Genomic DNA, 24,817 nt, shown 5'->3' on the forward strand with positions numbered 1-24,817 from the left:
AATGGAAAAAAAGAGAGAGGGTCTTATTAAAAGAGGAAACAATTACAGTCTTCCCATTTCGGTACCAACAGTCAGGCGAATTTCATAGGCAGATGCGTCCAGGGCTCAGATGAGCACTGAAGCCATCCTAGGAACACAAAGTAATTAAGCGGAAAGAAACGTGGAAAGAACTGGTAGGTGGATGCTTGAGAATATGGATATAAGGACCCATGATCGAGCTGTCTGAAGCTCCAAGAACCCTATGAACCAGCTAAAGCTCCTTTAGTCAGAGTCAACTACCCAAGCAAAACTGGCGAGGTTACACACAAATCTGTGTTCCTCTGCAAGCTAGTAAGATTTACTGGTTGGGATCATTTACCATTCCCAGTAATGAATTCAACTCTAATTTAACTGCTTGCTATAAACGAGTACTAGAATTAGAACTTTCATTTGCTTTAAGAACTCTTTCCACTTGATTATAAACATCTACAAAGTAGCATGTCTTCCGTAATACTCCAGAATTCTAAGCTGCACACCCAAGACACCCAAGGAGGACAGACTGAAAAATCTTTGGAATTTTAAGAAGGGACTAGACTGACTCTAATACAGGCCAGTAATGTAAACACATGAAGGATGGTAGGTACGGAGTGCAATAGAGAATGGTGGGGACTGTGGCTAACTGGTAAGGAAGTGCAAAGTTCAAAGGCTTCTGAATTCAAATAATTTTTTAAGCACTGTGAGTTGTGGCGGGGGGGCAAATAAAATATATCTACAGGGCAATTTCAGCCATCTCTGGCTGACAGCAATATTTTATTAGTTCACTGCAGAACTATTAGCTTTTTTTAAAACAATCTCATTTTTGGCCTTCTTTGAGCTGAATATGAACAGGTTAACGTGCTAGAGAAGGAGTTCCCACTGTGGTGCAGTGGGTTAAGAATCTGACTGCAGTAGCTCAGGTAGCAGTGGAGGCGCAGGTTCAATCCCCAGCTCAGTGTAGTGGGTTAAAGGATCCCACAGTTGCTGCAGCTATGGTGTATCCCACAGTTGCTGCAGCTGTGGTGTAGGTCACAGCTGCGGCTCAGATTCAGTCCTTGGCCAGGGAACTTCTATGTGCCATGGCTTGGCCATACAGAAAAATAAAAAATAAAAATAAATAAATCAAGTGCTAGAGAAGAAAGGAGAGAGAAGCGGAAGTCCAGGGAGAAATCCATGGGGTTGGCATCACGGAGGAATCCCAGGCAGCAGCGAACATACACAGGAAGAAACACTTAACAAACGTGGGCTCCACATCTGGGATCACCTGATGCTAAGGATCACGCCTTTTCCTATGTGGTCACTCACATGAGGCCAGAGCCATTACAGCAAGTCAAATGAGAAAGCAAGCAGGCCATGGACTGCGCAAATGTCACTGCATCATGGGGGGCAGGCATCACTAAGGCTGCTACTGCGCAACAAGAAAGAGAGAAACCAAACAAGGGAGCGGATTAAGACTGCAGACACAGATGTGCATTCAGGCAGCTGTCTGGCATCCCAGCATTCACTTTTCTCATTTAAATTTGCCAGAGGCAAAACTAACTGCCACTTGTCTCAGATTATGATGGAAATTTCCCCTCCCCCCACAGGAAATGAAGCATGATTAAATAATTTCAAGTTACCCAAATCTTTCAGAAACAATGCGGAACAAATGTGTATACACTCCTTGGTCCTGTCTCCTTTTTTTTTTCTGTCTTTGTCTTTTTACGGCAGCACCAGCAGCACATGGAGGTTCCCAGGCTAGGGGTCCAATCAGAGCTGCAGCCGCCAGCCTATGCCACAGCCACAGCAACGAGGGATCTGAGCCACATCTGCGACCTATACCACAGTTCACAGCAACGCCAGATCCTTAACACACTAAGCGAGGCCAGGGATTGAACCTGAGTCCTCATGGATGCTAGCTAGCCAGATTCATTTCCGCTGAGCCACGATGGGAACTCCAAGGTCCTGGATCCTTTTTATGGGGTAGGAGGGTTGTTTCTGCTCTTATGTAATTTTCAATATTTCAAGTGGGATGGGAAAATACACTGGTCTCAGAATTAAGCTGGAAAACACCCTTTGAAGTGTGGTCCCTTGTCCAATCCTAGTGACTCAGACAACAAGTTCAAAATAGAAACTACAATGACAGAAAGAAATTGTTAGTCAACATTTCTGTGGTGTTTAAGATCTGAGGGCCTGAATTTACGCATTTACCCTCATTGTCTCTATGGCTGGAACGTGGGCATATATGAGGAATAGCTCCACACCACCAATAAGAACAGTCTTATCAAACCAAGGACAGAGACCAAGGTCAGCAGCCCTCAGGTCTGCCTGTATGAAGTGTTGAGAGGGGCTGTGGGCTGCAAGGCAGCAATTGGGCTGTTCGGTCTTCAACCAGAATGTATTGGGCTTATATTCTGAATTTCTGCCAAGATTTGGTTGGAATAAAAATGAAAAGGGGACTTATTCCATGGCTAAAACTTGATGAAGATGGAAGCTGGGCACGGCTGCAATATTATTAACAAATAATTGTATGTGGTATTATTATTGTCTGCAAAGGATTCAGAATCATTTATACACATATCACCCTACATGGTTGTAAGGAATACATAAGCCTTGTGAGGGCAAGCACACATCATCGCTCTCAGGTTCACCATCACACCCCCAACACCTAGCCTGGCAGGTGTTCAAGGACAGAGAGTTGGATGAATGGTGGATAGACGGTCAATGGATGGATGGGAGGACAGATGGGTAGGTGGAAAAAAGGAATAGAGGAAGGAAGAATGAATAAAGAAGGAAAGAGAAATGAATGAACAAATGAAGGCCTAAGTGATGGGAACTGAACTTGGTACTCAGCAAAAGAGGAGTTCTGAAGAAACAAATTCTGGGCAATGTCATAAACAGAGCAATGTCACAAAGGCTCAGAAATAGTAGCTTCTAGTTAGGAGCAACGTCTACCTCCTTGATGGCGTATGTGGATGTTCTTACGGACAAAAAGAAATACGTATGATACTGGAGAGAGTCTTGGGCTAGAGTTGAGATTTCAATTCTTTTTTTTTAGTGACAGGTTTCAAGGGAACAGTAAGACATATACCTCTTGGGGTGTCTCCATGCCATTTCGCCTCATTTTGTTTAATCTTCATAGCTCCAATTTGCTTTCATTTCCTACATAATACTATGTACACATTTAAATAAGCACCTTGGACCTTATTCAACAGGTCAGTGGTTTTCAAACCTTATCAAACTGGGAGAGATACAGCGAGGTGGAATTCCAGGTCTGCCCAGAGCCTTTTGACTGTAGCAGCACCATTTTTACTGGTTTTAAATATCATCTTGTATATATGATTTTCCTTGAAAATAAGAATCCGCTGAATGCTCACATCAATCCTACTAGAAGCCAGGGGGTGGGGATGGGGTGGGGAGAATAAGAGCTAGCCAGGACAAAACTCTGGGCCTTTTAAGGCTAAAACCCAAGCTCTCCTTAAGCTGCCATGAGGTTCTCAGGAGTCAGTAACACCAGCACCGTTAACAAGAGCAAAAGTGCCAGGATGCTGATGGGGACCATGGGCTGAATTACCCAGCTCCTTTACTGCAGGAGCTCCTGGAGTGTCCACCGCTGCCCTATGAAGGCCACACTATTGTTATCCCATTTCTGAGGCTCAGAGAGGACAGTAGTTTGGTTTAAAGCCCTGTGTGTGTGTGTGTGTGTGTGTGTGTGTGTGTGTGTAAAACCATGTCCCTGTGTAGAAACAGATGTTACTTTTTCAGAGACCTGAGAAAAATCAGTTACGGTCAGCTTGGGGGAGTTTAAAGGTGAAGACACAGGGATGGAAACGAAAGAACACAATGGCTTCAAGTCTGAGGCCATGAGACCGGCCAGCTGACCTGACCAAGGAACTGAGGGCACCCAGGTCCACCCTGGACGCTGGCCCTGAGCCCTGTCCGGGTGTATCGGTGAAAGGACGCTTCCGAGGTAGGCTCTGCACGGGGCCCTCCCTTCAGTAACTCCCTCCCCAATCTGCACCCAGTAAACCCAGGCAGCCATAGCGTGTGGTCCCAAGATCTGTCACCCCTCCCAGCAGAAGCCTGAGGATCAGATTCCACCCCCAGGCACAGAGCAGAGACTAGGATCCCAGCTCAGCCTCCCCCTTCCTTCCCTACAAGGCTTCACACCTAAGAAGCCTCAGGGTCTCCTGTCATCACTGCATCTTGCTGAAGGGCACCCTCTTCTAGGAGAGGAGGGAACTCGACACAGTTCATCAGCAGGAAGAAAAAGCTAGAGGTAGGTATCCTTTCTAAGTGGCTCTGGGGCCCACGTCGCCGTTTGCAGTTTTGGTCCAGAAGCAGAGCCTGGAAGTCAGTATAAAAATAGCAAGGCTGAGAGCCCCTGAAAGTCCCTCCTGTGCTGGGAGCCTCTTGGGCCAAGAGCACTACTTGGCCGAGGAACAATTAGTCCATCCGTGAGCAGCAAGGCCCGCCCCCTCCAGCCGCCTGGGGCGCCGGTGCTGGCCAGGCCCCACCCCTGCGACTGGCTCTGCGCCCCCTTGGGCTCTGCGTGAGGCAGGCCTGCCTCTAATCACGCTCTCCCCTGGACTCACTGGCAGGAACCACCGAAGGGTCAAATGAAAACAAATTAGCATCTAGCAGCAGCTGGAAATTTCCCCTCCGACTCCGGAGGCCACAGGCAGGAGGGGTGGGTGAACTGGGATTCTAAATTTGACAACGTCTGTGGTGCAGGGCGCGGAAGGGCTCCCTTCGGTCCTCTGAATGGCACCTTCTCCCTTCCTGACATTTGTGTGCCCAGTGCATTCAGTGTGTACGGCAGGGGGTGAGGACGATGAGGGCGGGGAGGACACACATAAAGCCACTCAACAAATACTTCCTGGTTACTCTGGGCCAGGCGTTGCTCCAGGGCTGGGGGTGCAGGGGCCATCAGACGCAGCCCTGACCTGAGATAGCAGTGGTTTTCAAGCGTCGCGGTCAGAGGGAACCTGCTAGAACACAGATTGCTGGGTGCCACCTGGCCGCCCGCCTCTCTCCAACTTCTGACTCAGTTGTTCTGGGGTGGGGCCAGGGAATTTGCATTTCTAACAGTTCCCAGGTTTCAGGCTGCTGGTTTAAGGAACACTTTTTTTTTTTTTTTTTGGCCACACCCACAGCATACAGAAGTTCCCGGGGCCAGGGATGGAACCCACACCACGGCAGTGACAGGGCCAAATTCTTAACCCGCTGAGCCACAGGCAACTCTGGGAGCACACTTTTAAGACCCAGTGGTCTAGGGAAACAGAAGGTAATCATTCCTTTCCACCAAACTTCATCTAACTGCCTCCACAGAAGAGAAGTTGGAAATTACATTCAATCATTCATTCATTCTTTCGCATCGAGAGCCTCCTATAAACGCCAAGCACTGTTCTGGAAGCTGAGAACACAGTCATGAATAAAAGAGGCAATTTTGGTCGTGGGATCACTTGCGTCTGGGGGATAGGGTGGGCAATTTGGACAGGAGGGTCTGAGAAAGCAACAGTGTCACCCTAGACTAGAAGGCGGCAGCTTTGGAAGAGACAAGAGAACAGCGTTCCTGGAAGAGCAAACAGGAAGTGCAAAGGCCAAGTGGCAGGAAAGAGCCTGTCCTGTCATGACAACTGAAAGTCACCAGAATGAGCGGTGAGTGGTCTAGGATAAGATTTAAGGCCATAAGGGCTGAGGATTCATCCTCTATGCAAAGGAAAACTCTTGAAGCTCTGTGTGGTCTGTGTTTTCAAAATCAGAAGCGAAGTCTGCGCCATGCTCCCATTCTTCGAGAAGCAAAACCTCGCTCTTCCCAAGTCTTGGTCGCAGCAGCTGCCAGCTACTCCGTGGAGCAATGCTTATTCCTGAGGGGGCTGGATGCCTTCATCCACACCATGTGAATTTAGCTTTGGAATGCTTTCTCTGGTCATGGGTGATCTGCTTCTGCTGCCCCTCTCTCTTCTTCCCAACTCACTACTTAGTCCCTTCATTTCTCCTGGACCCAGAACTCTGTTGTGAGAAGACAGCAAGAAGGCTCTGCATCCCCTCCAGCTTCGTCACTGATGTCTGAAGATGAAAGCGCGGAGCCAAGCCTCCAGCTCTGGACCAGGTACTGCAGGTTTGCTGAGGCTTCCAGGCAGCACACACGGGCTGCCCAGAACCTAGTGGGAAACTGTCCTCAGCCAAAGGGACTGGCAAAAACAGTGACTCTGGAGGCCTGGGAATCAGCCCCAAATGTCCCAAATCTGGGAGCTCTCAGGATTCTGACCCACCGGCCGGCCAGACAGAGGGCAGGAAAGCTTGCCAAAAGTAATTTCAGGGCCTCTGCTATTTCTTGGTATTTATTCGCAAGGCTTATTTGGGACCCTGAAGAGTCTATCACGGTCTCAAAAAAATTACAGATTGTACTCAGTTGAGCTTTCCCAGGGTCGCATTCTTTTTACAGTTGTAATAAAACTCCACAGTTTGGGGAATGTTGATTTTCTAACACTTTGCCCTATATTTTCCCCAAAATAATATTAAGATTTTTAGTGTCCTTGAAATAGGGAGTTTTTGGAGCTGAGGATTTTTCTGTTAAAGATTCCTGCCTAAATATTCCAAGAACTGGGAGTTCCTGGTGGCACAGTAGAAATGAATCTAATATCTATGAGGATGCAGGTTCGATTCCTGGCCTTGATCAGTGGATTAAGGATTTGGCGCTGCTGTGAGCTGCGGTGTAGGTCACAGACAAGGCTCAGATCTGGCGTTGCTGTGGCTGTGGTGTAGGCTGGTGGCTGCAGCTCCTATTCCACCCCTAGCCTGGGAACTTTCATATGTCACAGGAGCCTCCCTAAAAGCAAAAAAAAAAAAAATCCAAGAACTCACTCACTATTTAAATGTTCTTAAATTTGGGCCTTGTAATGCTACATGCTTTGTGTATTTTTGTCAAGTATTATGGCATGAGATCAACACAAAATTTCTTAATTTAAACTCACTGGGGACATAGTCTTTGCTGGGTCTACTCTACAAAAGTCGTTCCAGGGCCATATTTCTATCGCAGACGGGGAACTCTGGAGTCAGCCAACAGTCCTGAATCTCAGCTCCAAGGCTGGCTAGCTATGTGACCTCGGACAGACAGCTTAATTTCTAATGGCCTATCTACTTACTATGATAGAACTGATGACAGCTCCTATGCCATAGGCTGATGTGGAATGCAGTGCCCAGCGCAAAGGCAAGCACATTATAACGACTCAGTAAATGTCTGTTATTACCCACTGTAAATTACTTCATTCAAATGTGGCTTTGGGGAAAAATACTCTGTAATACAAAACATTTTTGAAATGGCATCAACTCAGTGGAAAACTAAGATTTCTGAGAGTTTGCCACCACCGAATATGTTTTCATTTAGATCAAAAAAAGTAGATGACAACACCGGTCACTCACATGTCAATTCAGAAACAGCAAATGACAGGAGAACACACTGGTTTGAGTCTGTGGCACCTCTTTAATCAGCATGTGGATGCTTTATGCCATGAAGTTGGGCCATTAAAGAAGCAGAATGACATCAGAACCAAATAGTTTATGAAGACTGCTTTGTTATTTAAGACACCCTTCTTTTGAGATGGCTTCTGCTCTACCTCACGGCCTCAGAAAGGATGTAAATAGGAACTGATCTGATGATGGTGGAAAATAAAAGGGAAATTATGCCTCTCTGTTCACAGACTGCTACCCAAAATCAAAATAGAGTCAAGGGGACTCTGCAAAGACAAATTTTAAAAGTAAAGGGCATGAGTGAGATAGAAGCTGCTAAAAATTATCCAGAGGGAAAATTGGTATTTATAAATCTCCATCCATCTGTTCATACCTATACATACATATAAGTTAATCATATGCCCTTACGACTGAATATTTTACTTTTTTGACTTTTTAGAGCCACACCCAAGACATATAGAAGTTCCCAGGCTAGGGGTCGAATCAGAGCTCCACCTGCTGGCCTACACCACGGCCACAGCAATGTGGTATCCAATCCACATCTGCAACCTACACCACAGCTCATGGTGATGCTGGATCCTTAACCCACTGAGAGAGGCCAGGGATCGAACCGCAACTTCATGGATACTAGTCAGATTCGTTACCACTGAGCCATGACAGGAACTCTCATGATATTTTATTTTATTGATTGATTGACTGATTGATTGTCTTTTTGCCATTTCTTGGGCCGTTCCCTCGGCATATGGAGGTTCCCAGGCTAGGGGTCTAATTGGAGCTGTAACCACCGGCCTACACCAGAGCCACGGCAATGTGGGATCCTTAACCCACTGAGCAAGGCCGGGGATCGAACCCGCAACCTCATGGTTCCTAGTCAGATTCGTTAACCTGAGCCACGATAGGAACTCCCTCTCATAATATTTTCAATAGCAAAAGAAGGTCTCATTTGAAACACATATACAATAGAACATGCATTTTCTTACAAGTTATAAAAGGAGATATTAAAATCTTAAGATAATATGAAATACAACTGAGAACCCTCTTTCCTTTTAGAATGTACACAGAGTACAAGAGAGCACAACTGATGACCCACTACTGAGAAGAGACAGGCTTACGAGGCACTCCCCCCAAGGAGTTCCCATTGTGGTTCAACCGGTGAGAGCTGGACATAGTGTCTGTGAAGACACAGGTTTGATCCCTGGCCTTACTCAGTGGGGATAGGATCTGGTGTTGCTGCAAGCTGCAGAGTGGGCCACTGGTGTGGCTTGGATCCAGTGTTGCTGTCACTGTGACAAAGGTCTGCAGCTGCAGCTACAATTCGACCCCTAGTCTGAGAACTTCCATATGCCACAGGTGTAGACCTAAGGAGAAAAAAAAAAAAAAAAGGATCTAAAAAAGAGTCATCCCCACCCCCAAAAAGTAAAAATAAAACCTTAAAACTTGAGATTCATATTTTACTTTAAGAAAATTACAGGTCACGTCAACCACCCCAATTTTGTTTGTTTGTTTTTTTTTAAAGAAGTGCTGGTAAATACCTTAGCTGAAACCAACAAATCTCCAAAATTTCCAGTCTAAATCACAATTAAAAATGGAGAACAGGGAGTTCCCGTCATGGCACAGTGGGTTAAGAATCTGACTACAGTGGCTCAGGTCGCTGCAGAGGTGCGGGTTTGATCCCCGGCCTGGAGTAGTGGGTTAAAGAATCCGGCATTGCTGCCGCTGTAGCTGAGGTCGCGGCTGTGGCTTAGATTCAAGCCCTGGCCTAGGAACTTCCGTATACCACAGGTGTGGCCATAAAATTAAAAAAAAAAAAAAAAAAAAAAAAAAAAGGTGGAGAATGGGTGCAGCAACTTGGTAAAAAATTAAGATCACAATATATTTATATAAAATTTCTGGGAAGGTTTCTTGCTTTTGCCTCCAGCTGTCTGACTATACTACTCAGCTACTGAATAACAGCAATGCATCCTGTTCCATGGTACCAGACAGGATTATCCAGGTTTGGCAAGAAGATCAACGAGTCAGCCCTAATATTCTTTGCTCTCCAGTTTGGGTATTTAGTGCCTAAACACAGAGTAACAGGAAAATCTCTGATCACCGGGAGGTTTAGCAAAGGGTAACTGTACAGTATCACTCAGAGAATGTGTCCAGCTGCCACATCTGCAGTCAGCCCAACCACACACCTTCTTCTGATTATTTTCACTGTGAGCAGGTGGAAAAGAGAAGACCAAATACCACGTGGGGCGGGAACTCTTTCTTCGGTTTCCATGCAATTGGACAGATACAATTACTATCACTATCGGCACCCTACTCTTTCAAGGTAGACAGGTTTGAATGTATATGAAATAAAGCCAATTTTCTTCCAGCATCCTGGCAGGGTCTTCAACACACTTTTCCTTTGGAGCTGTGGTCCTCCTCAGGCTGGTACACAAGGGCAATGAAGACAAGGTGGGGGCTATTCCAGGGGTTGCTTTGACCAACTTCAAGGTCATTATTACTCTAAGTGGTGGCATGCCAGGAACTGACTTCCCACCTATATTAAGTATTAGGACAAAAGATGATTACTGAGAAGCTAGGATATCGACAAAGTATATGACAATTCAACTACAATTTGGCCTTTTATGAGCACATTAAAAGAGCAAGTTGAAGTGGGTGCCATCTTTTCTTTTTTTTTTTTTAGCACTGTACCTGCGGCATATGAAGGTTCCCAGGCTAGGGGTTGAATAGGAGTTGCAGCTGCTGGTCTACACCACCGTCACAGCAATGTGGGATCTGAGCCAGGTTTGTGACTTATATCACAGCTCAAGGCAACACTGGATCCTTAACCCACAAGCACAGTCAGGGATCAAACTCATATCCTCATGGATATTATTCGGGAACACTGAGCCACAACAAGAAATCTGGGTGCCATCTTGTTAAAAATGAAAATCTAGGGAGTTCCCATCGTGCCGAAGCGGACACAAATCCAACTAGAAACCATGAGGTTTCAGGTTCGATCCCTGGCCTCCCTCAGTGGATGAAGGATCCAGCACTGCCGTAAGCTGTGGTACAGGCACAGATGCAGCTTGGATCCCAAACTGCTGTGGCTGTGGCGTAAGCCAGCAGCTGTAGCTCCGATTAGACCCCTAACCTGGGAATTTCCATATGCCGCGGGTACAGTGCTATAAAGACAAAAAAAAAAAAAAAGAAAGAAAAGAAAATCTACGTGTTAGACCATATAGAATTATACTCCCATAGGTTCAAATGTGTATGTGTGTATTTTATTTCTGATACAAGAACAAAAGCATGCACTTCTAGAGCACGACAGAAGTTTCAAAGTGGTGTAACTAATTTGATCTTATCTGAGCCCACAAAATCTTAGGACAAGTTACAGGACATACTATTCCCAGGTGAAGAAACATATTTCAGCAATGTTTACATAACTTGACCAAGGCTGGGAAATTGGTTGCCATTAACTGTAGAGAAATCTCGGTGTATTCTTTTGTTTGGAAACCATTTTCTTTGTTAAGTATATTTTTAAAGGTTAAGTGCCCTTAAAAAAAAATCAGCATAACTGAAGTAATTTGTTCTGTATGACCAGAGCAGTTGGTGGACAAGCTTTAATATATTTGATATAAAAAGTAAAACAGGGTTTTTAGGCTATGGATGGGATGGAGGAGTTCAGAGAAATGTGTTTCTGACATTAACTTTTAAACACATTTAAGAGGATCAGGGTAAAAGCTATTTTTTATTACTCCTCTGACATAGTTATTCTCCACCTAAATTAAGACCATTTGAAGCAGCTTACATAAAAGATATAAATGTATTTGAACCAATAAAATAACGTGAGAAAATAGAGGAGAAATTTAATGTTCTGCCCCTAAAATTTACACTTTGAGTTATCTAATAAAAGAAGTTTACCAAAAAAAGAAACTTTTTCCTAAGCACTAAATCTAAGAGGAACTTAGCATGTGGTCAGCAGCACTGGAAGTAGAAAGGCAGTGATGATGGTTTCACATCACAACTAGGTGCTTTTATTTTGAAATCTTGTTCTAAATTGTAGTCATGTTATATAATAGGTGATTATGTGTAAACTTTTTTTTTCTTAAATGATAAAGTTCACTGGGCAAATCATTCTGTGCTATGAGAAGCCTGGTGTTTGGGGCTCATAAATAAGGCAGCAGACATTGCAAGGTGTTCATCCATATCCGATGTCCTTGCAGCAACGTGGATGGACCTAGAGATTATAAGTAAATCAGACAGAGAAAGACAAATACCACATGACATCACTTATATGCAGATTCTCAAACATGACATAAGTGAACTTATTAATGAAACAAAAACAGATACACAGACATGGAGACTCGTGGTTGCTGGGGGAAGGGGGGGTGGGGAGGAAAGGATTGGGAGTTTGGGATTAGCAGCTGCAAACTATTACATACGGAATGGATAAACAACAAGGTCCTCCTATATAGCACAGGGAATAATATTCGATTAAAGCATAATGGAAAAGAATATGAAAAAGAAAATATACACATAGAAATGAATCACTTCGCTGTACAGCAGAAACTAACACAACATTGTAAATCAACTATACTTCAATAAAGTCAGTTTTTAAAAAGTATCCAATATCTTCTTCCTTTTTACACTCATCCAGAATCCACTGTACATTTCCTAGCTTCCCTTGCAGCTAGATGTGGCCACGCAGGTAACATCCTAAGTATAGGTACAAGGGCTATAGGGCAGCTTCTAAGGGCCTTCCTTATAAAAATGGAGGCACATTTTTTTCTTGCTTTCTGGAACAGACTAGCCGCCTCAGACCACGAGTACACTGGCTATGCCCTAGGGATGCTGGAAATAGCATGGCTACAGAATTTGGGTTGGCGAGGTCTGTGTGGAACAGAGCCACTATATCAGTCAACTGCTGGTGCCAGGCTTCTATGTGAAAGGGAAATACATTTCTATGGTAATAAGCCACTGTTATTTTAGAGTCCTGTGTTACTACTAGCAGTTGAAGTTGATCCCAACTCATTCATCTAATGGCAGAAAACTGAATTCAAGACCTAGGAAAGAAAGAAACAGCTTCTTCTTCTTCTTCTTCTTCTTCTTTTTTTTTTGTCTTTTTAGGGCCACACCTGCAACATATGGAGGTTCCCAGGCTAGGGATCTAATCAGAGCTGTAGCCACCAGCCTACACCAGAGCCACAGCAGTGCAGGACCGGAGCTGCGTCTGTGACGTACACCACAGCTCACGGCAACCCCGGGTCCTTAACCCACTGATTGAGGCCAGGGATGGAACCCGAAACCTCATGGTTCCTAGTCGGATTCGTTTCTACTGCACCATGGTGGGAACTCCAGAGACAGCTTCTAATGGATTAGCTTTGCAGCTGCACATCTAACACCAAACTTACAGGCATCTAAATCACAGAGGCTCAGTTGAGCCTCCCGACTCCCAACATCCCCGGCACTCTCCAAAACAGCATATTGTAGGAATATAATCTCATTGGTTATCATTCATTCATGTTCACCACCACCAACCCAAGCGTCTTAACCTCATCGCCAACTCATAAAAAAATACCAAATCCAGACACCGTGTTTGGCCTCATTGTTCACAAACCTCAGAAAATAAAAATCTATTAGGATTCAACCAACCACAAGCAACATTCTGTCATTCATTTGATTCAAGGCTTTTGATTCTTTGATCTCTACCGTCCTCCTGCCCCCACTCCTTTCATTTCTAGGTCAGGAGGCAAAAGCAAAGATTCTCTGGGGGAAAACGAAATGGCCAATCCAATTAGCCGATGCCCACCTGTGCAACAGCTTGGTTTTACTTTTCCAGCAATGAAAGAGTGGCACGCAGAGCTCAGAATTTTTCAAAGACGCCGAGGCTACTGGCAGAAAAGAGGCAGGGGTATTTGTGGATCCCATCTGCCAGGGATGCACGTGTAGAAAAGTGTCATTTTTCTTGCACGTCTCAAAATAGAATCTAGCATAAGACAATATTAGGTAATGGAGCCAAAATTCCAGGAAAGGACAAGTAAACTGACTAATTATTCTCAAAAATCTCAAACAATAAATTAGCACTCAAAGTTTGGATGGACTTCTTTAAAGATTAGGATGTGGAACTATCTGGTCTGTAAGGGGTGGGTCCTCAATAGCAGAAAGTTCAGAAAATGTGTCACAGAGATGCCACTAATTACAAATTAAATGGGTTGCGATTTCCTTAATGCCAAGATCAGGCTTGTTCTTTTTATTTTAAGCGACCCATGTACCACAGACATGCCTCACACACAGTGGGCATGCAAAGTAAGTTTTCCGAAAGTAAGTGGATGTAGCTGGGAGTGGCCCCCTTTTCTTCATATCTTATTCTCTGAAAATGCAGAGGCTGCCTAGACAATACCTATATGAATATGAGCTCCAGGAAAGCAGAGGATGAAAAGGAAGAAAAAGGGAGGGAGAGAAGGAAGGGAAAATAGGGGTGTGGCCACTAAGCTGCCTGCTGAGTCCAGCTGAGTTCTACTTTGCTATGCCATCCAGAAAGAGAGGAGAATCACAGTTGGCTAGTTTTTATTCACCCGCAAATGTATTGGTTAACCCACTAGGCCTGGAATCCCTGGCATTGTGCTAAAGTCATTTTCCTACTAGAAAAATGCTCTTGAAGCATTAGAGGTTTCTTATCTGCGGGGTGTCTGGGAAGGAGGCCACATGTATTATGCTGCAGAAATAGGTTTCTTCTTCCTCATCTCAAAAAATCTAAGCCTCTCACGTGTGAAAGCTCTGATTCATACAAAGTTTCTGTTCTGAGTTAGCTCCAGTTCCCTCTTTCTAGATCCCCTGGTGGTTAGTGTCCATCTGTAAATGATGGCCTATCTTTTCTTGAATTCTGCGACTTCTAAGCCTCTGCCTCCTCAACTCTCCCCATTACTTTCTCTCTAAAAGAAACTGCTATAACCTGAAGGCCTTTTGAGAGAAGACGCTGCTCATCACACACAGATGAGCCTTCATCTCAGAAGTGGGGGCAGAGGAACATTCCTGGGAAGCAAGTGAATGTGATGCCCTGTCAACGTCTTCCTTGTTGCAGGCGAATAGGCAGAGATCAGTAGGGCCCAGTGTGTGACTATGTGGCGAATTCACTCTGGACGGTTGTTTGTGTTTCCTTCCTTGCAGAACCAAGCATTGTGTGTCTTCCTGTGTCACAGATGAGCTTTGAGGAATGAACAGAAAGCACTTATTCCTCCTTTAGAAAATATTACGGTGGAAAGTACCTAACCATGGAGCCAGGACTGGAAAGCAGCTGAGTGAATAAAACACTGTATTTTTGTTTTATTTATTTATTTTTAATCCTCTTTGGAGAAGAAACAGTATACACTATTTTTAAAAGCAAGAGGACATTTTCAGGGTACATTTTCTATGTTTTTTTTTTCCTTAAGCATAATAACTCTTTCCACTTTCTGCTTTAATGACTAATTCATTAAAAATATATATATATAAAATGACTAATTCATTAAAATATATATATAATCTTCTCTATTGATAGAGTAAGAATTGCTTTTTTTTTTTTTTTTTTTTTTTTTTGGACAAAGTTTACACTTGCACTTGATCCAAATTCCAACTGGTCATTTTGGAAAGTTGACCACTTTCATGGCCACTGGGTCTGAGAAATATATTTACCAGAATTGAGTTGGCTAGCGACTCCTTAAAAATAAAAGTCATACTTTGATGCAATGCTGTATTTTCACTGACCAAAATTATATAAAAGTACAGCCATCAATGAAAATGAGATGATTTTTTTTTTTTTTTTTTAAAACAGTAATATACCTACGCTGTGACCCAGGAACACAAGTGCAGAGCTCACAGGCCTCCTCACACAGTTCCGCCAGAGGGTCCGAGCCTGAGTGTTCCCTGAGAGATTATCTGTGGTGCAGAGGGAATGGAGACGCCCTGGGAGCCCATCATTCTTAGGTAGGAGGTAGATGGGCCCCTGGGCTGAGGACAGCTGACACTCGTCAGGCCGAGTAAATTGGGCCTTGCTTCTCTTTGACACGTCAAGGAGAAAGTTAATGGCAGGAGCTGAGCTCTGCGGGACCAGAAAGATAAGATGACCACTTCAATCACTCCTGGGGTCAAGGACAGCTCCCCAATTACACATGCGCGCTAAGACTCCTAGGGGTCAGAAAGGGAGGGGGTGCCAGCCAGGCCATAATAAGTCTTGATACCACCCTGGCATCCTTTGCTTTGGCATCCATCTTTGTCAAAAGATGCGCATGTATATTGGGGAGGGTCCTGTGTCTGGTCAGGTGTGAGAAATAAAACAACATAACTGGCCAAAGGTAAACAAAGACTTGGAAGAACTGTCCTATATAAGTGATTTGAATTATCTCTCTGGCTCGCTCCTCACTCAAGGGGACGCCTGCACCTGCACTCCTCTTTAGGGTGTGTGTGACTTCTTTGCGTTGGACTTAAATACATAAATAAATTACTCCTCCGTGTGCTCTCCCACAGGTTGTACTGTGAGCTAACAATACACTTTGTAGCTGTTTTCACAGTCTTTGCCTCCTTGAAATGTTCTTACTTTCCACAGGGGACAAGAATCAGGGCAATTCTGCTTCTAGCCTCTAGTTAGTCTAATGGCTGGAGCTCCTGGTTTTCATCCAGGCTGCCCAGGTTCAATTCCTGAGAAGAGAACTAAGATCTCGCTACAAGCCATCCTCCACGGCTGTCTCTCTGAGATCAGTTCTACGGAGGAAGGTAAAGCACCACATATTGCCATGCTGCTGTCAGAAACAAGGCATTAGATATCGCCCCGCCTTATGGATAGATCATTAAAAAACACACATGGGGGGAAAAAAAAACAACCTTTAAGTAAATTAAGAACACTCACAGACAAAACAACAATGTACACTGCAAGTATGCTTGTGAACAAAAAAGGAACAAAATTAAACACATTAGAATTGTTGTCCCTGGGCAGAGAGAGAGATGAGGAAAGAGAATACAACAGGAGGTAATTAAGAACCTAAAATGAGAAGTTTTATATGGACCAGTGATGAAAACATATCATGAATTGTGGCCTATGATTAACTCAACTGTCTGTAACTGAGTTCCAAATCAAACTCACTTTTTTACATTTACATGTTTTCCTTAAAAATTACAAACACTCATTTTGAAAAATCATCAAAGATAACGGCCACTGTTTATGGGGCTGCTAAAGTGGAAGAGAGTTCTAAAAAGGCCAAAGCTCCAGAGCTGTGCCATCCAATATGGTAGCCACTAGCCACCTGGATTTACTGAGCCCACAAAATGTGGTTAGCCCCAGTGGAGATGTGCTGCCAGTGAAACACATACTGAATTTGGAAAACTCAGCATAATAGAAAGAATATAATATCTTCTTAATAATTTTTTGGAGTTTCTCAGTGTCTCAGTGGATCAAGGATCCGGCATTGTCACTACTGTGGCGTGGGTTTGATCCCTGGCCTGGGAACTTCTGTATGACATGAGCATGGCCAAACCGCCTTCCCCCAAAAGAAACAAAAAAATGTTTTTATATGTATTTTTTGTTGAAACGATAATAGCTCAGGTATGCTGGGTTAAATAACAAACTACATAATCAAAATTAATTTTACCTTTTTAAAAACTTATTTTAATGTGGCTATTAGCATATTTAATATTACATATATGGTAGACATTGTATTTCTAATGGAGGGTCCTGGTCTAAAAGCTTCCAATAAGCCAAGAAATAGAGGGATTCTTTCTGCAGGAGCCTCAAATCGGAAGGTCCTGGAAAACATAATATGGCCCTCTGAGCAGAAGGATATAAAAGTGGTTCATGATTAAATATTAAACTTTTAGGTCAGGAATTGCCGATAATTTTGAACCACTCCATTGCTCTCATTTTATTTTATTTTTAGGCTGCACCTGCGGCATATGGAGGTTCCCAGGTTAGGGGTCAAATCGGAGCTACAGCTCCTGGCCTATGCCACAGCCGCAGCCACGCCAGATCCAAGCCCTGTCTTCGACCTACACCACAGCTCGTGGCAATGCTGGATCCTTAACCCACCGAGCAAGGCCAGTGATTGAACCTGCATCCTACTAGAAACTAGTCATATTCATTTCTGCTGAGCCATGAATGGAACTCCTCCATTGCTCTAATTTTAAAATTCTCTAGGATTAATGCTGCTTTTCAGAAATTCAAGTCCAGTCTTTGAAAATAAAAATTTCTACTATAACTCATAACTGAAGCTACGATTTAAAATAATTAGATACAGTTGAAGAAGGCTGATAAAATTTATCAATACATTTGTACAAATAGATGATTTAAGCATCCACTGCTAGGAGGTGCTTTTTTAGAATCAAAATGACCTTGGCAGTGACAATTTAGAAAGGACATATTCAATAACTCCCTCTCTCCCTTGCCCATTCTCTGACACTTGTGATCCTTTGTCACATGTAGACTATTTTTCCTGTACTCTTGTGGATGGACCAACAGCCACCTAGTAAAAGGTCTCTAGGCTCCTCTATGACAAGACCTTGCATTTTCACATTTGGATCCCTAGCACTGCACGTAATACTCAGTACATAATGCTTGGTCAATAGCTACCCATCAAATTAAGTGGAAATGAGTGTTTCTAGAGGGGCAGACTGAGATGTACATGGAGGAATAAAGTCAGATAACTTATTGTCTTGAGATTGCTTAAGAAAATTATGAAAAAATGGAGTTCCCGTTGTGGCTCAGTGGTTAACAAACCCGACTAGTATCCATGAGGACGCAGGTTCGATCCCTGGCCTCACTCAGTAGGTTAAGGATCCAGTGTTGCCGTGAGCTGCGGTGTGCGTTGAAGATGTGGCTAGGATCCTGGATTGGTGTGGCTGTGGTGTAGGCCGGCAGCTGCAGCTCCCATTCAACCCCTAGCCTGGGAACCTAAATATGCCACTGACGCGGCCCTAAAAATACAAAAAAAAAAAAAAAAAAAAAGAAAAAGTGCCAAATACTCAGCAACGTTCTACCTTTCATCAACACCAGCATCCACATTAATGTTTACATGGAAGTGCTTACCATGTGCCAGGCGCAGGTTAACCGTCCATTTACTCCTTAGGAGAACCTTTTCAGGTGGGTGTTATCTTATCCCCATGTTATAGTTAATGCACAGAGAGGGTAAGAAACTGACTCTTGGTTCCAGAACTAGTAACAGTGGAGCTGGGATTCAAGGCAGGCAGCCCCACACCAGAACCCATGATCTGCAGTCGGTGTTAGCCAATACATAAAATCATCTCTTTCAGGAAATGAATCCGGAGCAGCACAGAGCACTCAGGTTCATGGCCAGCTTTCCGACCCCCATAGCCCAGCGTGAGTCTGAGCTCTCAAGAGCCTCTCCTGGATGTGAAAATGGTTCATAACCAGTTACGGTGACTATACTGTTCCTGCTAACCACAGCCAGTGACTTCCCAGAGAACACCCATCTCAACCACTCCCTGCTGCTCTTCCTGCGCTAAAGAAATCGACTCCCCTTAGCAGGCAGAGCATCCAACGCCCTTCTCGATGCCCCCACCTCTCACTCCCTTACGCCCCCTCCAGTCCAGGCCAAGCGCATGCTCAGTGGTCTCACAATACCCCATCCATTTCTGCATCCCTGTGCCTTTCGTTTACACTGTTCCTCAGGACAAGAATCTCCTTTTCTACTGCCTCAAACTAAAACCTGGTCGACCTGCAAGGGCTGGCTCCTCCACGAAACTTTTCCTATTCTTTTTTTTTTTTCCTTTTAGGCCCGTACCTGTGGCACATGGAAGTTCCTAGGCTAGGGGTTAATCGGCGCTACAGCTGCTGGCCACAGCCACAGCCACAGCCACAAGGGATCTGAGCCGCATCTGCGACCTACACCACAGCTCATGGCAATGCCAGATCCTTAACCCACTGAGGGTTTGGGTCCAGGGATTGAACCCACATCCTCATAGATACTAGTTGGGTTCGTTAACTGTTGAGCCACAAAGGGAACTCCTCATTTTTTAAATTAACCTAATCCTCCCTGTACTGCTACCTCCCTTTGGAGACAAATTATTTAGGGCGATTTTCCACTTAGCATAAAACAAAGAATGCTTGCCCACCATTCAGTCCTACAAGGATCAAATCATTCGCTGCCGTCATTACTGACTAAAATGACACACCCTGAAAGGAACTCAGCACAAAAGACAGGATAACGCACTCTGTGCTTTGGAAAAACAGGCCCCTTAGATGGTTAGAGATATCTCAGAAAAAACCAATTTGAAAAAAAAAAAAAAGTGAACCCAGATTCTTGCATCTTCCCATACAGAGAAAAGCACTAAAAGCATTAACTGAGATATCTGATCCCTGAGACAAGCAGCGAGCTTTCACTGAGATGTGTGCTTGACTGCACCTGTTCCCAGACAGAAGAGTATCTACAACGGCTGCCTGCCTCTCCTCTGGGCTCTCGGAGAGGCTGTCTCCTAGGTTGTTGCTCAGTTAAGACCCTGAATAAAATTCAACTCATGGCTCTTACATTGCCCGTTCTTTTTTTTTTTTTTTTTTTTTTAGTTGACATTAGTACTATAGTTTCCAGTGTAAGCCACCCATCTCCCTCAGCTCCTAACGATTGGAGTCCAGGATCATATATAGGTGGGACCCACTATGGATGCTGTTGAGAGAGAAAGTTGAATGTGCAGTGAAAGCAACTTTGCACAAGGCCCCCTACACACCACATTCATACATTCAGAATTTATTATTAATTTATTTCTATTATTAAGTATTTATTAATTTATGATTAAGTTCATGCAACAAAATGCAAAAGTTTTTTGAGCAGGAGACGCCATCTTTTTTTCTTTCTTTCTTTTTATGGCCACACCTGTGGCATAGAGAAGTTCACAGGGTAGGGGCTGAATTGGAGATGCAGCTGCCAGGCTATGCTGCGGCCATGGCAACATCAGATCCGAGCCCATCTTTGGCCTACGCCACAGCCTGAGAGTCTTGACCCAGTGAGCAAGACCAGGGATCGAACCCACCTCCTCAAGGACACTACATCAGGTTCTTAACCCACTGAGTCACAGTGGGAACTCCTGTTTTGAGAGTGTTATTATTGACAAGTCAGAAAATAGATGAGACAATGTTGTTGTATGCATTACTATAAAATTTATGTACTATAACGCATGTTCAAAAATTACATGTCAGTAACAAAAGTGAAAATATTGAGCCAAGATAACACATAATTACAAATTCTCCATCCCTATTTAATTTTGCTATGATATAAATCAGTGATTAAAAATGCAATCACTGGCCATTTGAAAGACTTTCTTCCCAGTGTGTAACTGTTGTCATGACAACATGACTTCCGTCTGTATCTCTGTGAACAAGCTTATGTTTAAAAAGGAGAAGATGAGAATCAATCAGGTTAAAGAAGGAATACACTGACCAATTTTGAAATGTAAGGAAATGTGTTTCAACCAAGATTATCCAATATAATCTCTTTATCCTCTTAGGGAATAGAACCAAGCTGGGCTTTTTAATCAATACAATCATGCCTTAGCATCTATATTCTTTATATATAATAATAAGTTCTACACATCAGCCCTGTAATTAATGAGGAATTTTTCAAAACATATCCTGCCCTTACATTTACTGTTATTATCCTAACTTTTCCTAAGTCAGAGGTCACCTGTCTTTCTTCTGCCTCGTCCCTTCTGAAAGATGTACTCTCATTAGAACTGATTCTTCGATTCCAAGGAGACAAGAGGAGGTGGGGGTTGGGGATGGAGGTCATTATCTTATCTATGCTTCCAAATTATCTAAATGTTGGACAATTTGCATAACTATATACATTCATTAGAAAATTTTCTGAGAACATATAATTGCGAATAAGAACCACAAATGATAAAAAAATTGACTATAAACTTATAAACAGAATCAATTTTCTTATTTTTTTAAAACATGCATTGGATTTGCAATTAACACTGCCTTCTAGAAAATCTGGAGAACAATAAATCTAGTCTTAAAATTCAAAAGAAACATTGCCATCTCTCCCCTCCTCCTCTTTTTTTTGTACCCAAAGCATTTAAGCTAACTGCATTTGGATTTTTGTTTGATTGAAGACGGAAGGCAGCCTCCCGCAATCACCTTAGTTCAGTAACGGTCTTGCTGATGTCACTGGCACCCTCAACCTCATGGGTTAGACTCAGAGTGGTTCCTACCCCAGGAGACATCTTCAAGTGTCTGGGGTTCTCACAATGGATGGGGGTACCACTGGTGGGTGGCAGCCAGGAATGCTAAATGTCCTGCAATGAGGACATTGCCTTGGTTTTCCTGGAACTCTCCTGATTTTAGCAATCAAAATCCTGCATCCTGGGAAACCTCCCAGTCCCAAGCAAACCATCTCCTTAAGTCCAGCACAAATAAAGGACTGTCCCTGACACTGGAGAGCTTCCTCTCTCACGGACAGTAAATACATTTGTCCCCCTGTTCTCTAAGAATTCTCTATGGTTCTATAACTTACTTGTTCCTCAGAAGAATGAACCTAGAAGCCAGCGTTTCTGAGAACAATTCCTACATCAAAGCTATGAGATGTCTTCTTGTTGTTTGGCATATTTCTGTCGACTGAGAAACTCCAGCAAGACCTAATGAAGGGGTGCTATTAGCACAATTCTTCCTTATGAGAGTCAAACTCAAGAGGAAGAAAACATTTTAATACCAACATTCCAACTACATATTGAGAAACAGACCAGTAGCTTTTGAACCTGCCATCTCTTAACTGTGGTTTCCTTAATTTTTTTACAAGTAATTTTCTCAATTATTCTTAAGCTGAGAAGGCATTTTATACTACTGACAACTATAAGAACTAGATTCTGGACTTAATTCGTTCAAATAAAGGACGCAATAATTGGGGTGAGAATCTCTAGGGATAACATTATACATCTTCATGCAGAAATAGCAGACACTCTCTGTGGGAAAATGGTTAAGTCAGCCACTTTGCATTCTCTGTAAAGTTCCTCATCCTGAAGCTATTGAATAACATAGCTGCTTAAGGCGTCTATGATATTTTTCCTAGAAATGTTTTCCTTATATGGACAACAAAAGAGTGCTGCTTTCTGTTTAGTAAGGCTAATCTGGAGGCCTAAAGGAGTTGATACCCCTAATTTAATGCCAGAAAACATTTCAATAGCAGGGAAAGAAAGTCTATCATATACCTAACTCTCCTCTTTGACACCTTTTGGTTCTTTAATTTGATACGAGGTGGCAGATACTTTGCATTAAAATTAGTAAAAGTATTCATGTAAGCAGATAGGGTGTGTGTGTGGGGTGGGGAGTGCCTGGAGAAAGAAAACTAGGCAGGGTTTTCTGGGCTTGTCTCCTCTTAAGAAGCCATTTTTGGCCTAAGCTGTCTTGTGGTCTAAGCCTGGCCACAATGCTTGCCCTTGAACAGGTCTCAGTAATTAATGATCTTAAAGGAAGCGAGGGAAGGCGGGAACAAAAGAAAAGCAGTCAAGGAACAATAGCTCAGCATCAAACAGAGTCCTAGGTCCTTCTCAAAGGAAATCTGATACAAACCTTTGAATTCTGCAGGAACCGGGGCCTCATCGGGATGGAGGATGGAATGATGATGTGGCCTTTTCTGATCCTCAGGATATCAATAAACTATAGACCTCTGTGGATTTTGCTCCAGTTCTAAGCTAAATTCTCCTCTGCTCAAGCCCCATCATGAATATGCATGGACCTAAGCTTAACACCTCACCAATTTTGCTATTCGGGGAGACTGCTTTGGCAAAAGATCCCCGATGTTCTCCTTACTTACTGCAAGTAATAAATCCTTCCTTTCCTGCTCTTTGACTTGGTTGTGCCTTTTAGCCCAACAATGACCAAAAGGCAAACCCAGTTTTTGGGGTAACATTCCTCCAAATTCTTGGTCTAGATTTTAACTATTGACTTAGAGGTGAAACAGCTATGCTGCATAACACATTTTTCATATTCATATTCAAGCTGTCATTTGCTTCAGTACATATTCATAGGGATCAGTTTATGAGAAGAGTGACCAATGAAAACAAAAAGGTACTATTTGGTTTCAATCTCTCAAACTGAACAAAAGTACTCTTAACAATAACCAAAAATTTCCAGAGTTCCCACTGTGGCTCAGCAGGTTAAGAACCCTACTAGTATCCATGAGGGTTAGGGTTAGGGTTCGATCCCTGGCCTGGTTCAGTGGATTAAAGGATCCTGTGTTGCCACGAGCTGGTGGTGTAGGTCACACATGCGGCTTGGATCATGCATTGCTGTAGCAGTGGCATAGGCCAGCGGCTGCAGCTCTGGTTCAACCCCTAGCCTGGGAACTTCCACATGCTATGGGTGTAGCCCTAAAAAAAAAAAGAGAGAGAGAGACAGACAGACAGAAAGAAAGAAAACTTCCAAAAAGTAAATCTAAAGTTATAAAATAGATAAATTGTAGACTTTTGTTTCAGCACAGTTGCTTTGTAAAGGATTCATTCAAATTATCTTTTTGGAGATTCCCTAATACAGTTACTATGTCCGACTTTGTATATTTTAAGCCACCCATTAATTTTCAGAAACACCTAAATGGTGAGATGCAAGAGTCTAGAATAAGCCACAGTGGCACAGAAATTATTTTGAGCTGAAGGTATCTGAGTTCTTGAAATCTCTTCTCTGCCTAAAGGCAGAGCCTCCCAAAAGACCTACTGTTATAAACCCTTTTCCTGGGAGCAAGTCTGTTCTCCTCTGGGCGATGGCAAGTCCATGTCCCGATGGTCATCCAATTAGATTATCTCCTATCTAGTCTCCTCAGAGCCCACTTCATTTCAAAAATCATTTGTTTTCCCATAGCACCCTTTCTCCCCTCTTCTAAAGTCCTTGGTTCTCCCAGAAGTGCTGCCTGCCCCTCCTCCTCCTCTAGTAAGGCTATAATATAAACCCCAGATTCGAACAGCCCTTGAGTCCCATTTCTTGGTGAACTCTCACAGGTAAGTAGGTACCTACATCTTTTTTCTCTTGCTAATCTATCTTAGGTCAGTTTCACATGCAGGCCCCAACTACTGAATCTGAGAAAGTAGAGGAAAAAGTTTTTTCTCACTGGCCAATACAAGGCACGCTGTCATTCACTTGTTCACCCCCTACCCGGGCCCAGTGCTGACCTCTCGCCCTGCTAATATTAGAAGACCTGGCTCTATCATTTTCTTTTTTTCCTCCTGATCCTTCCTTCCACCCACTGCACAAAACTTAGGGTGGTGCAATTCATTCATCAACTCATTCAGTGAACATCTGCCAGGAGCCAGGCTGCGGGTTAGGTGGGAGACCTGGCACTAAACTTTAGACGTTCCCATCACGGGCCTCAAGAAGCCTGCAGTTCTCAAGAAAAGAGGGGCATTTAGT

General features: G+C 43.5%; 1 protein-coding gene across 24 annotated transcripts in view; it reads right to left on the minus strand.

Annotated features, from left to right (window-relative positions):
* APBB2 (amyloid beta precursor protein binding family B member 2) overlaps positions 1 to 24,817 on the minus strand; it is a 380,651-nt gene that overhangs the window by 117,685 nt on the left and 238,149 nt on the right. The window lies entirely within an intron of this gene.

This window comes from Sus scrofa, chromosome 8 (assembly GCF_000003025.6).
Source record: "Sus scrofa isolate TJ Tabasco breed Duroc chromosome 8, Sscrofa11.1, whole genome shotgun sequence".
NCBI classification, from domain to species: domain Eukaryota; kingdom Metazoa; phylum Chordata; class Mammalia; order Artiodactyla; family Suidae; genus Sus; species Sus scrofa.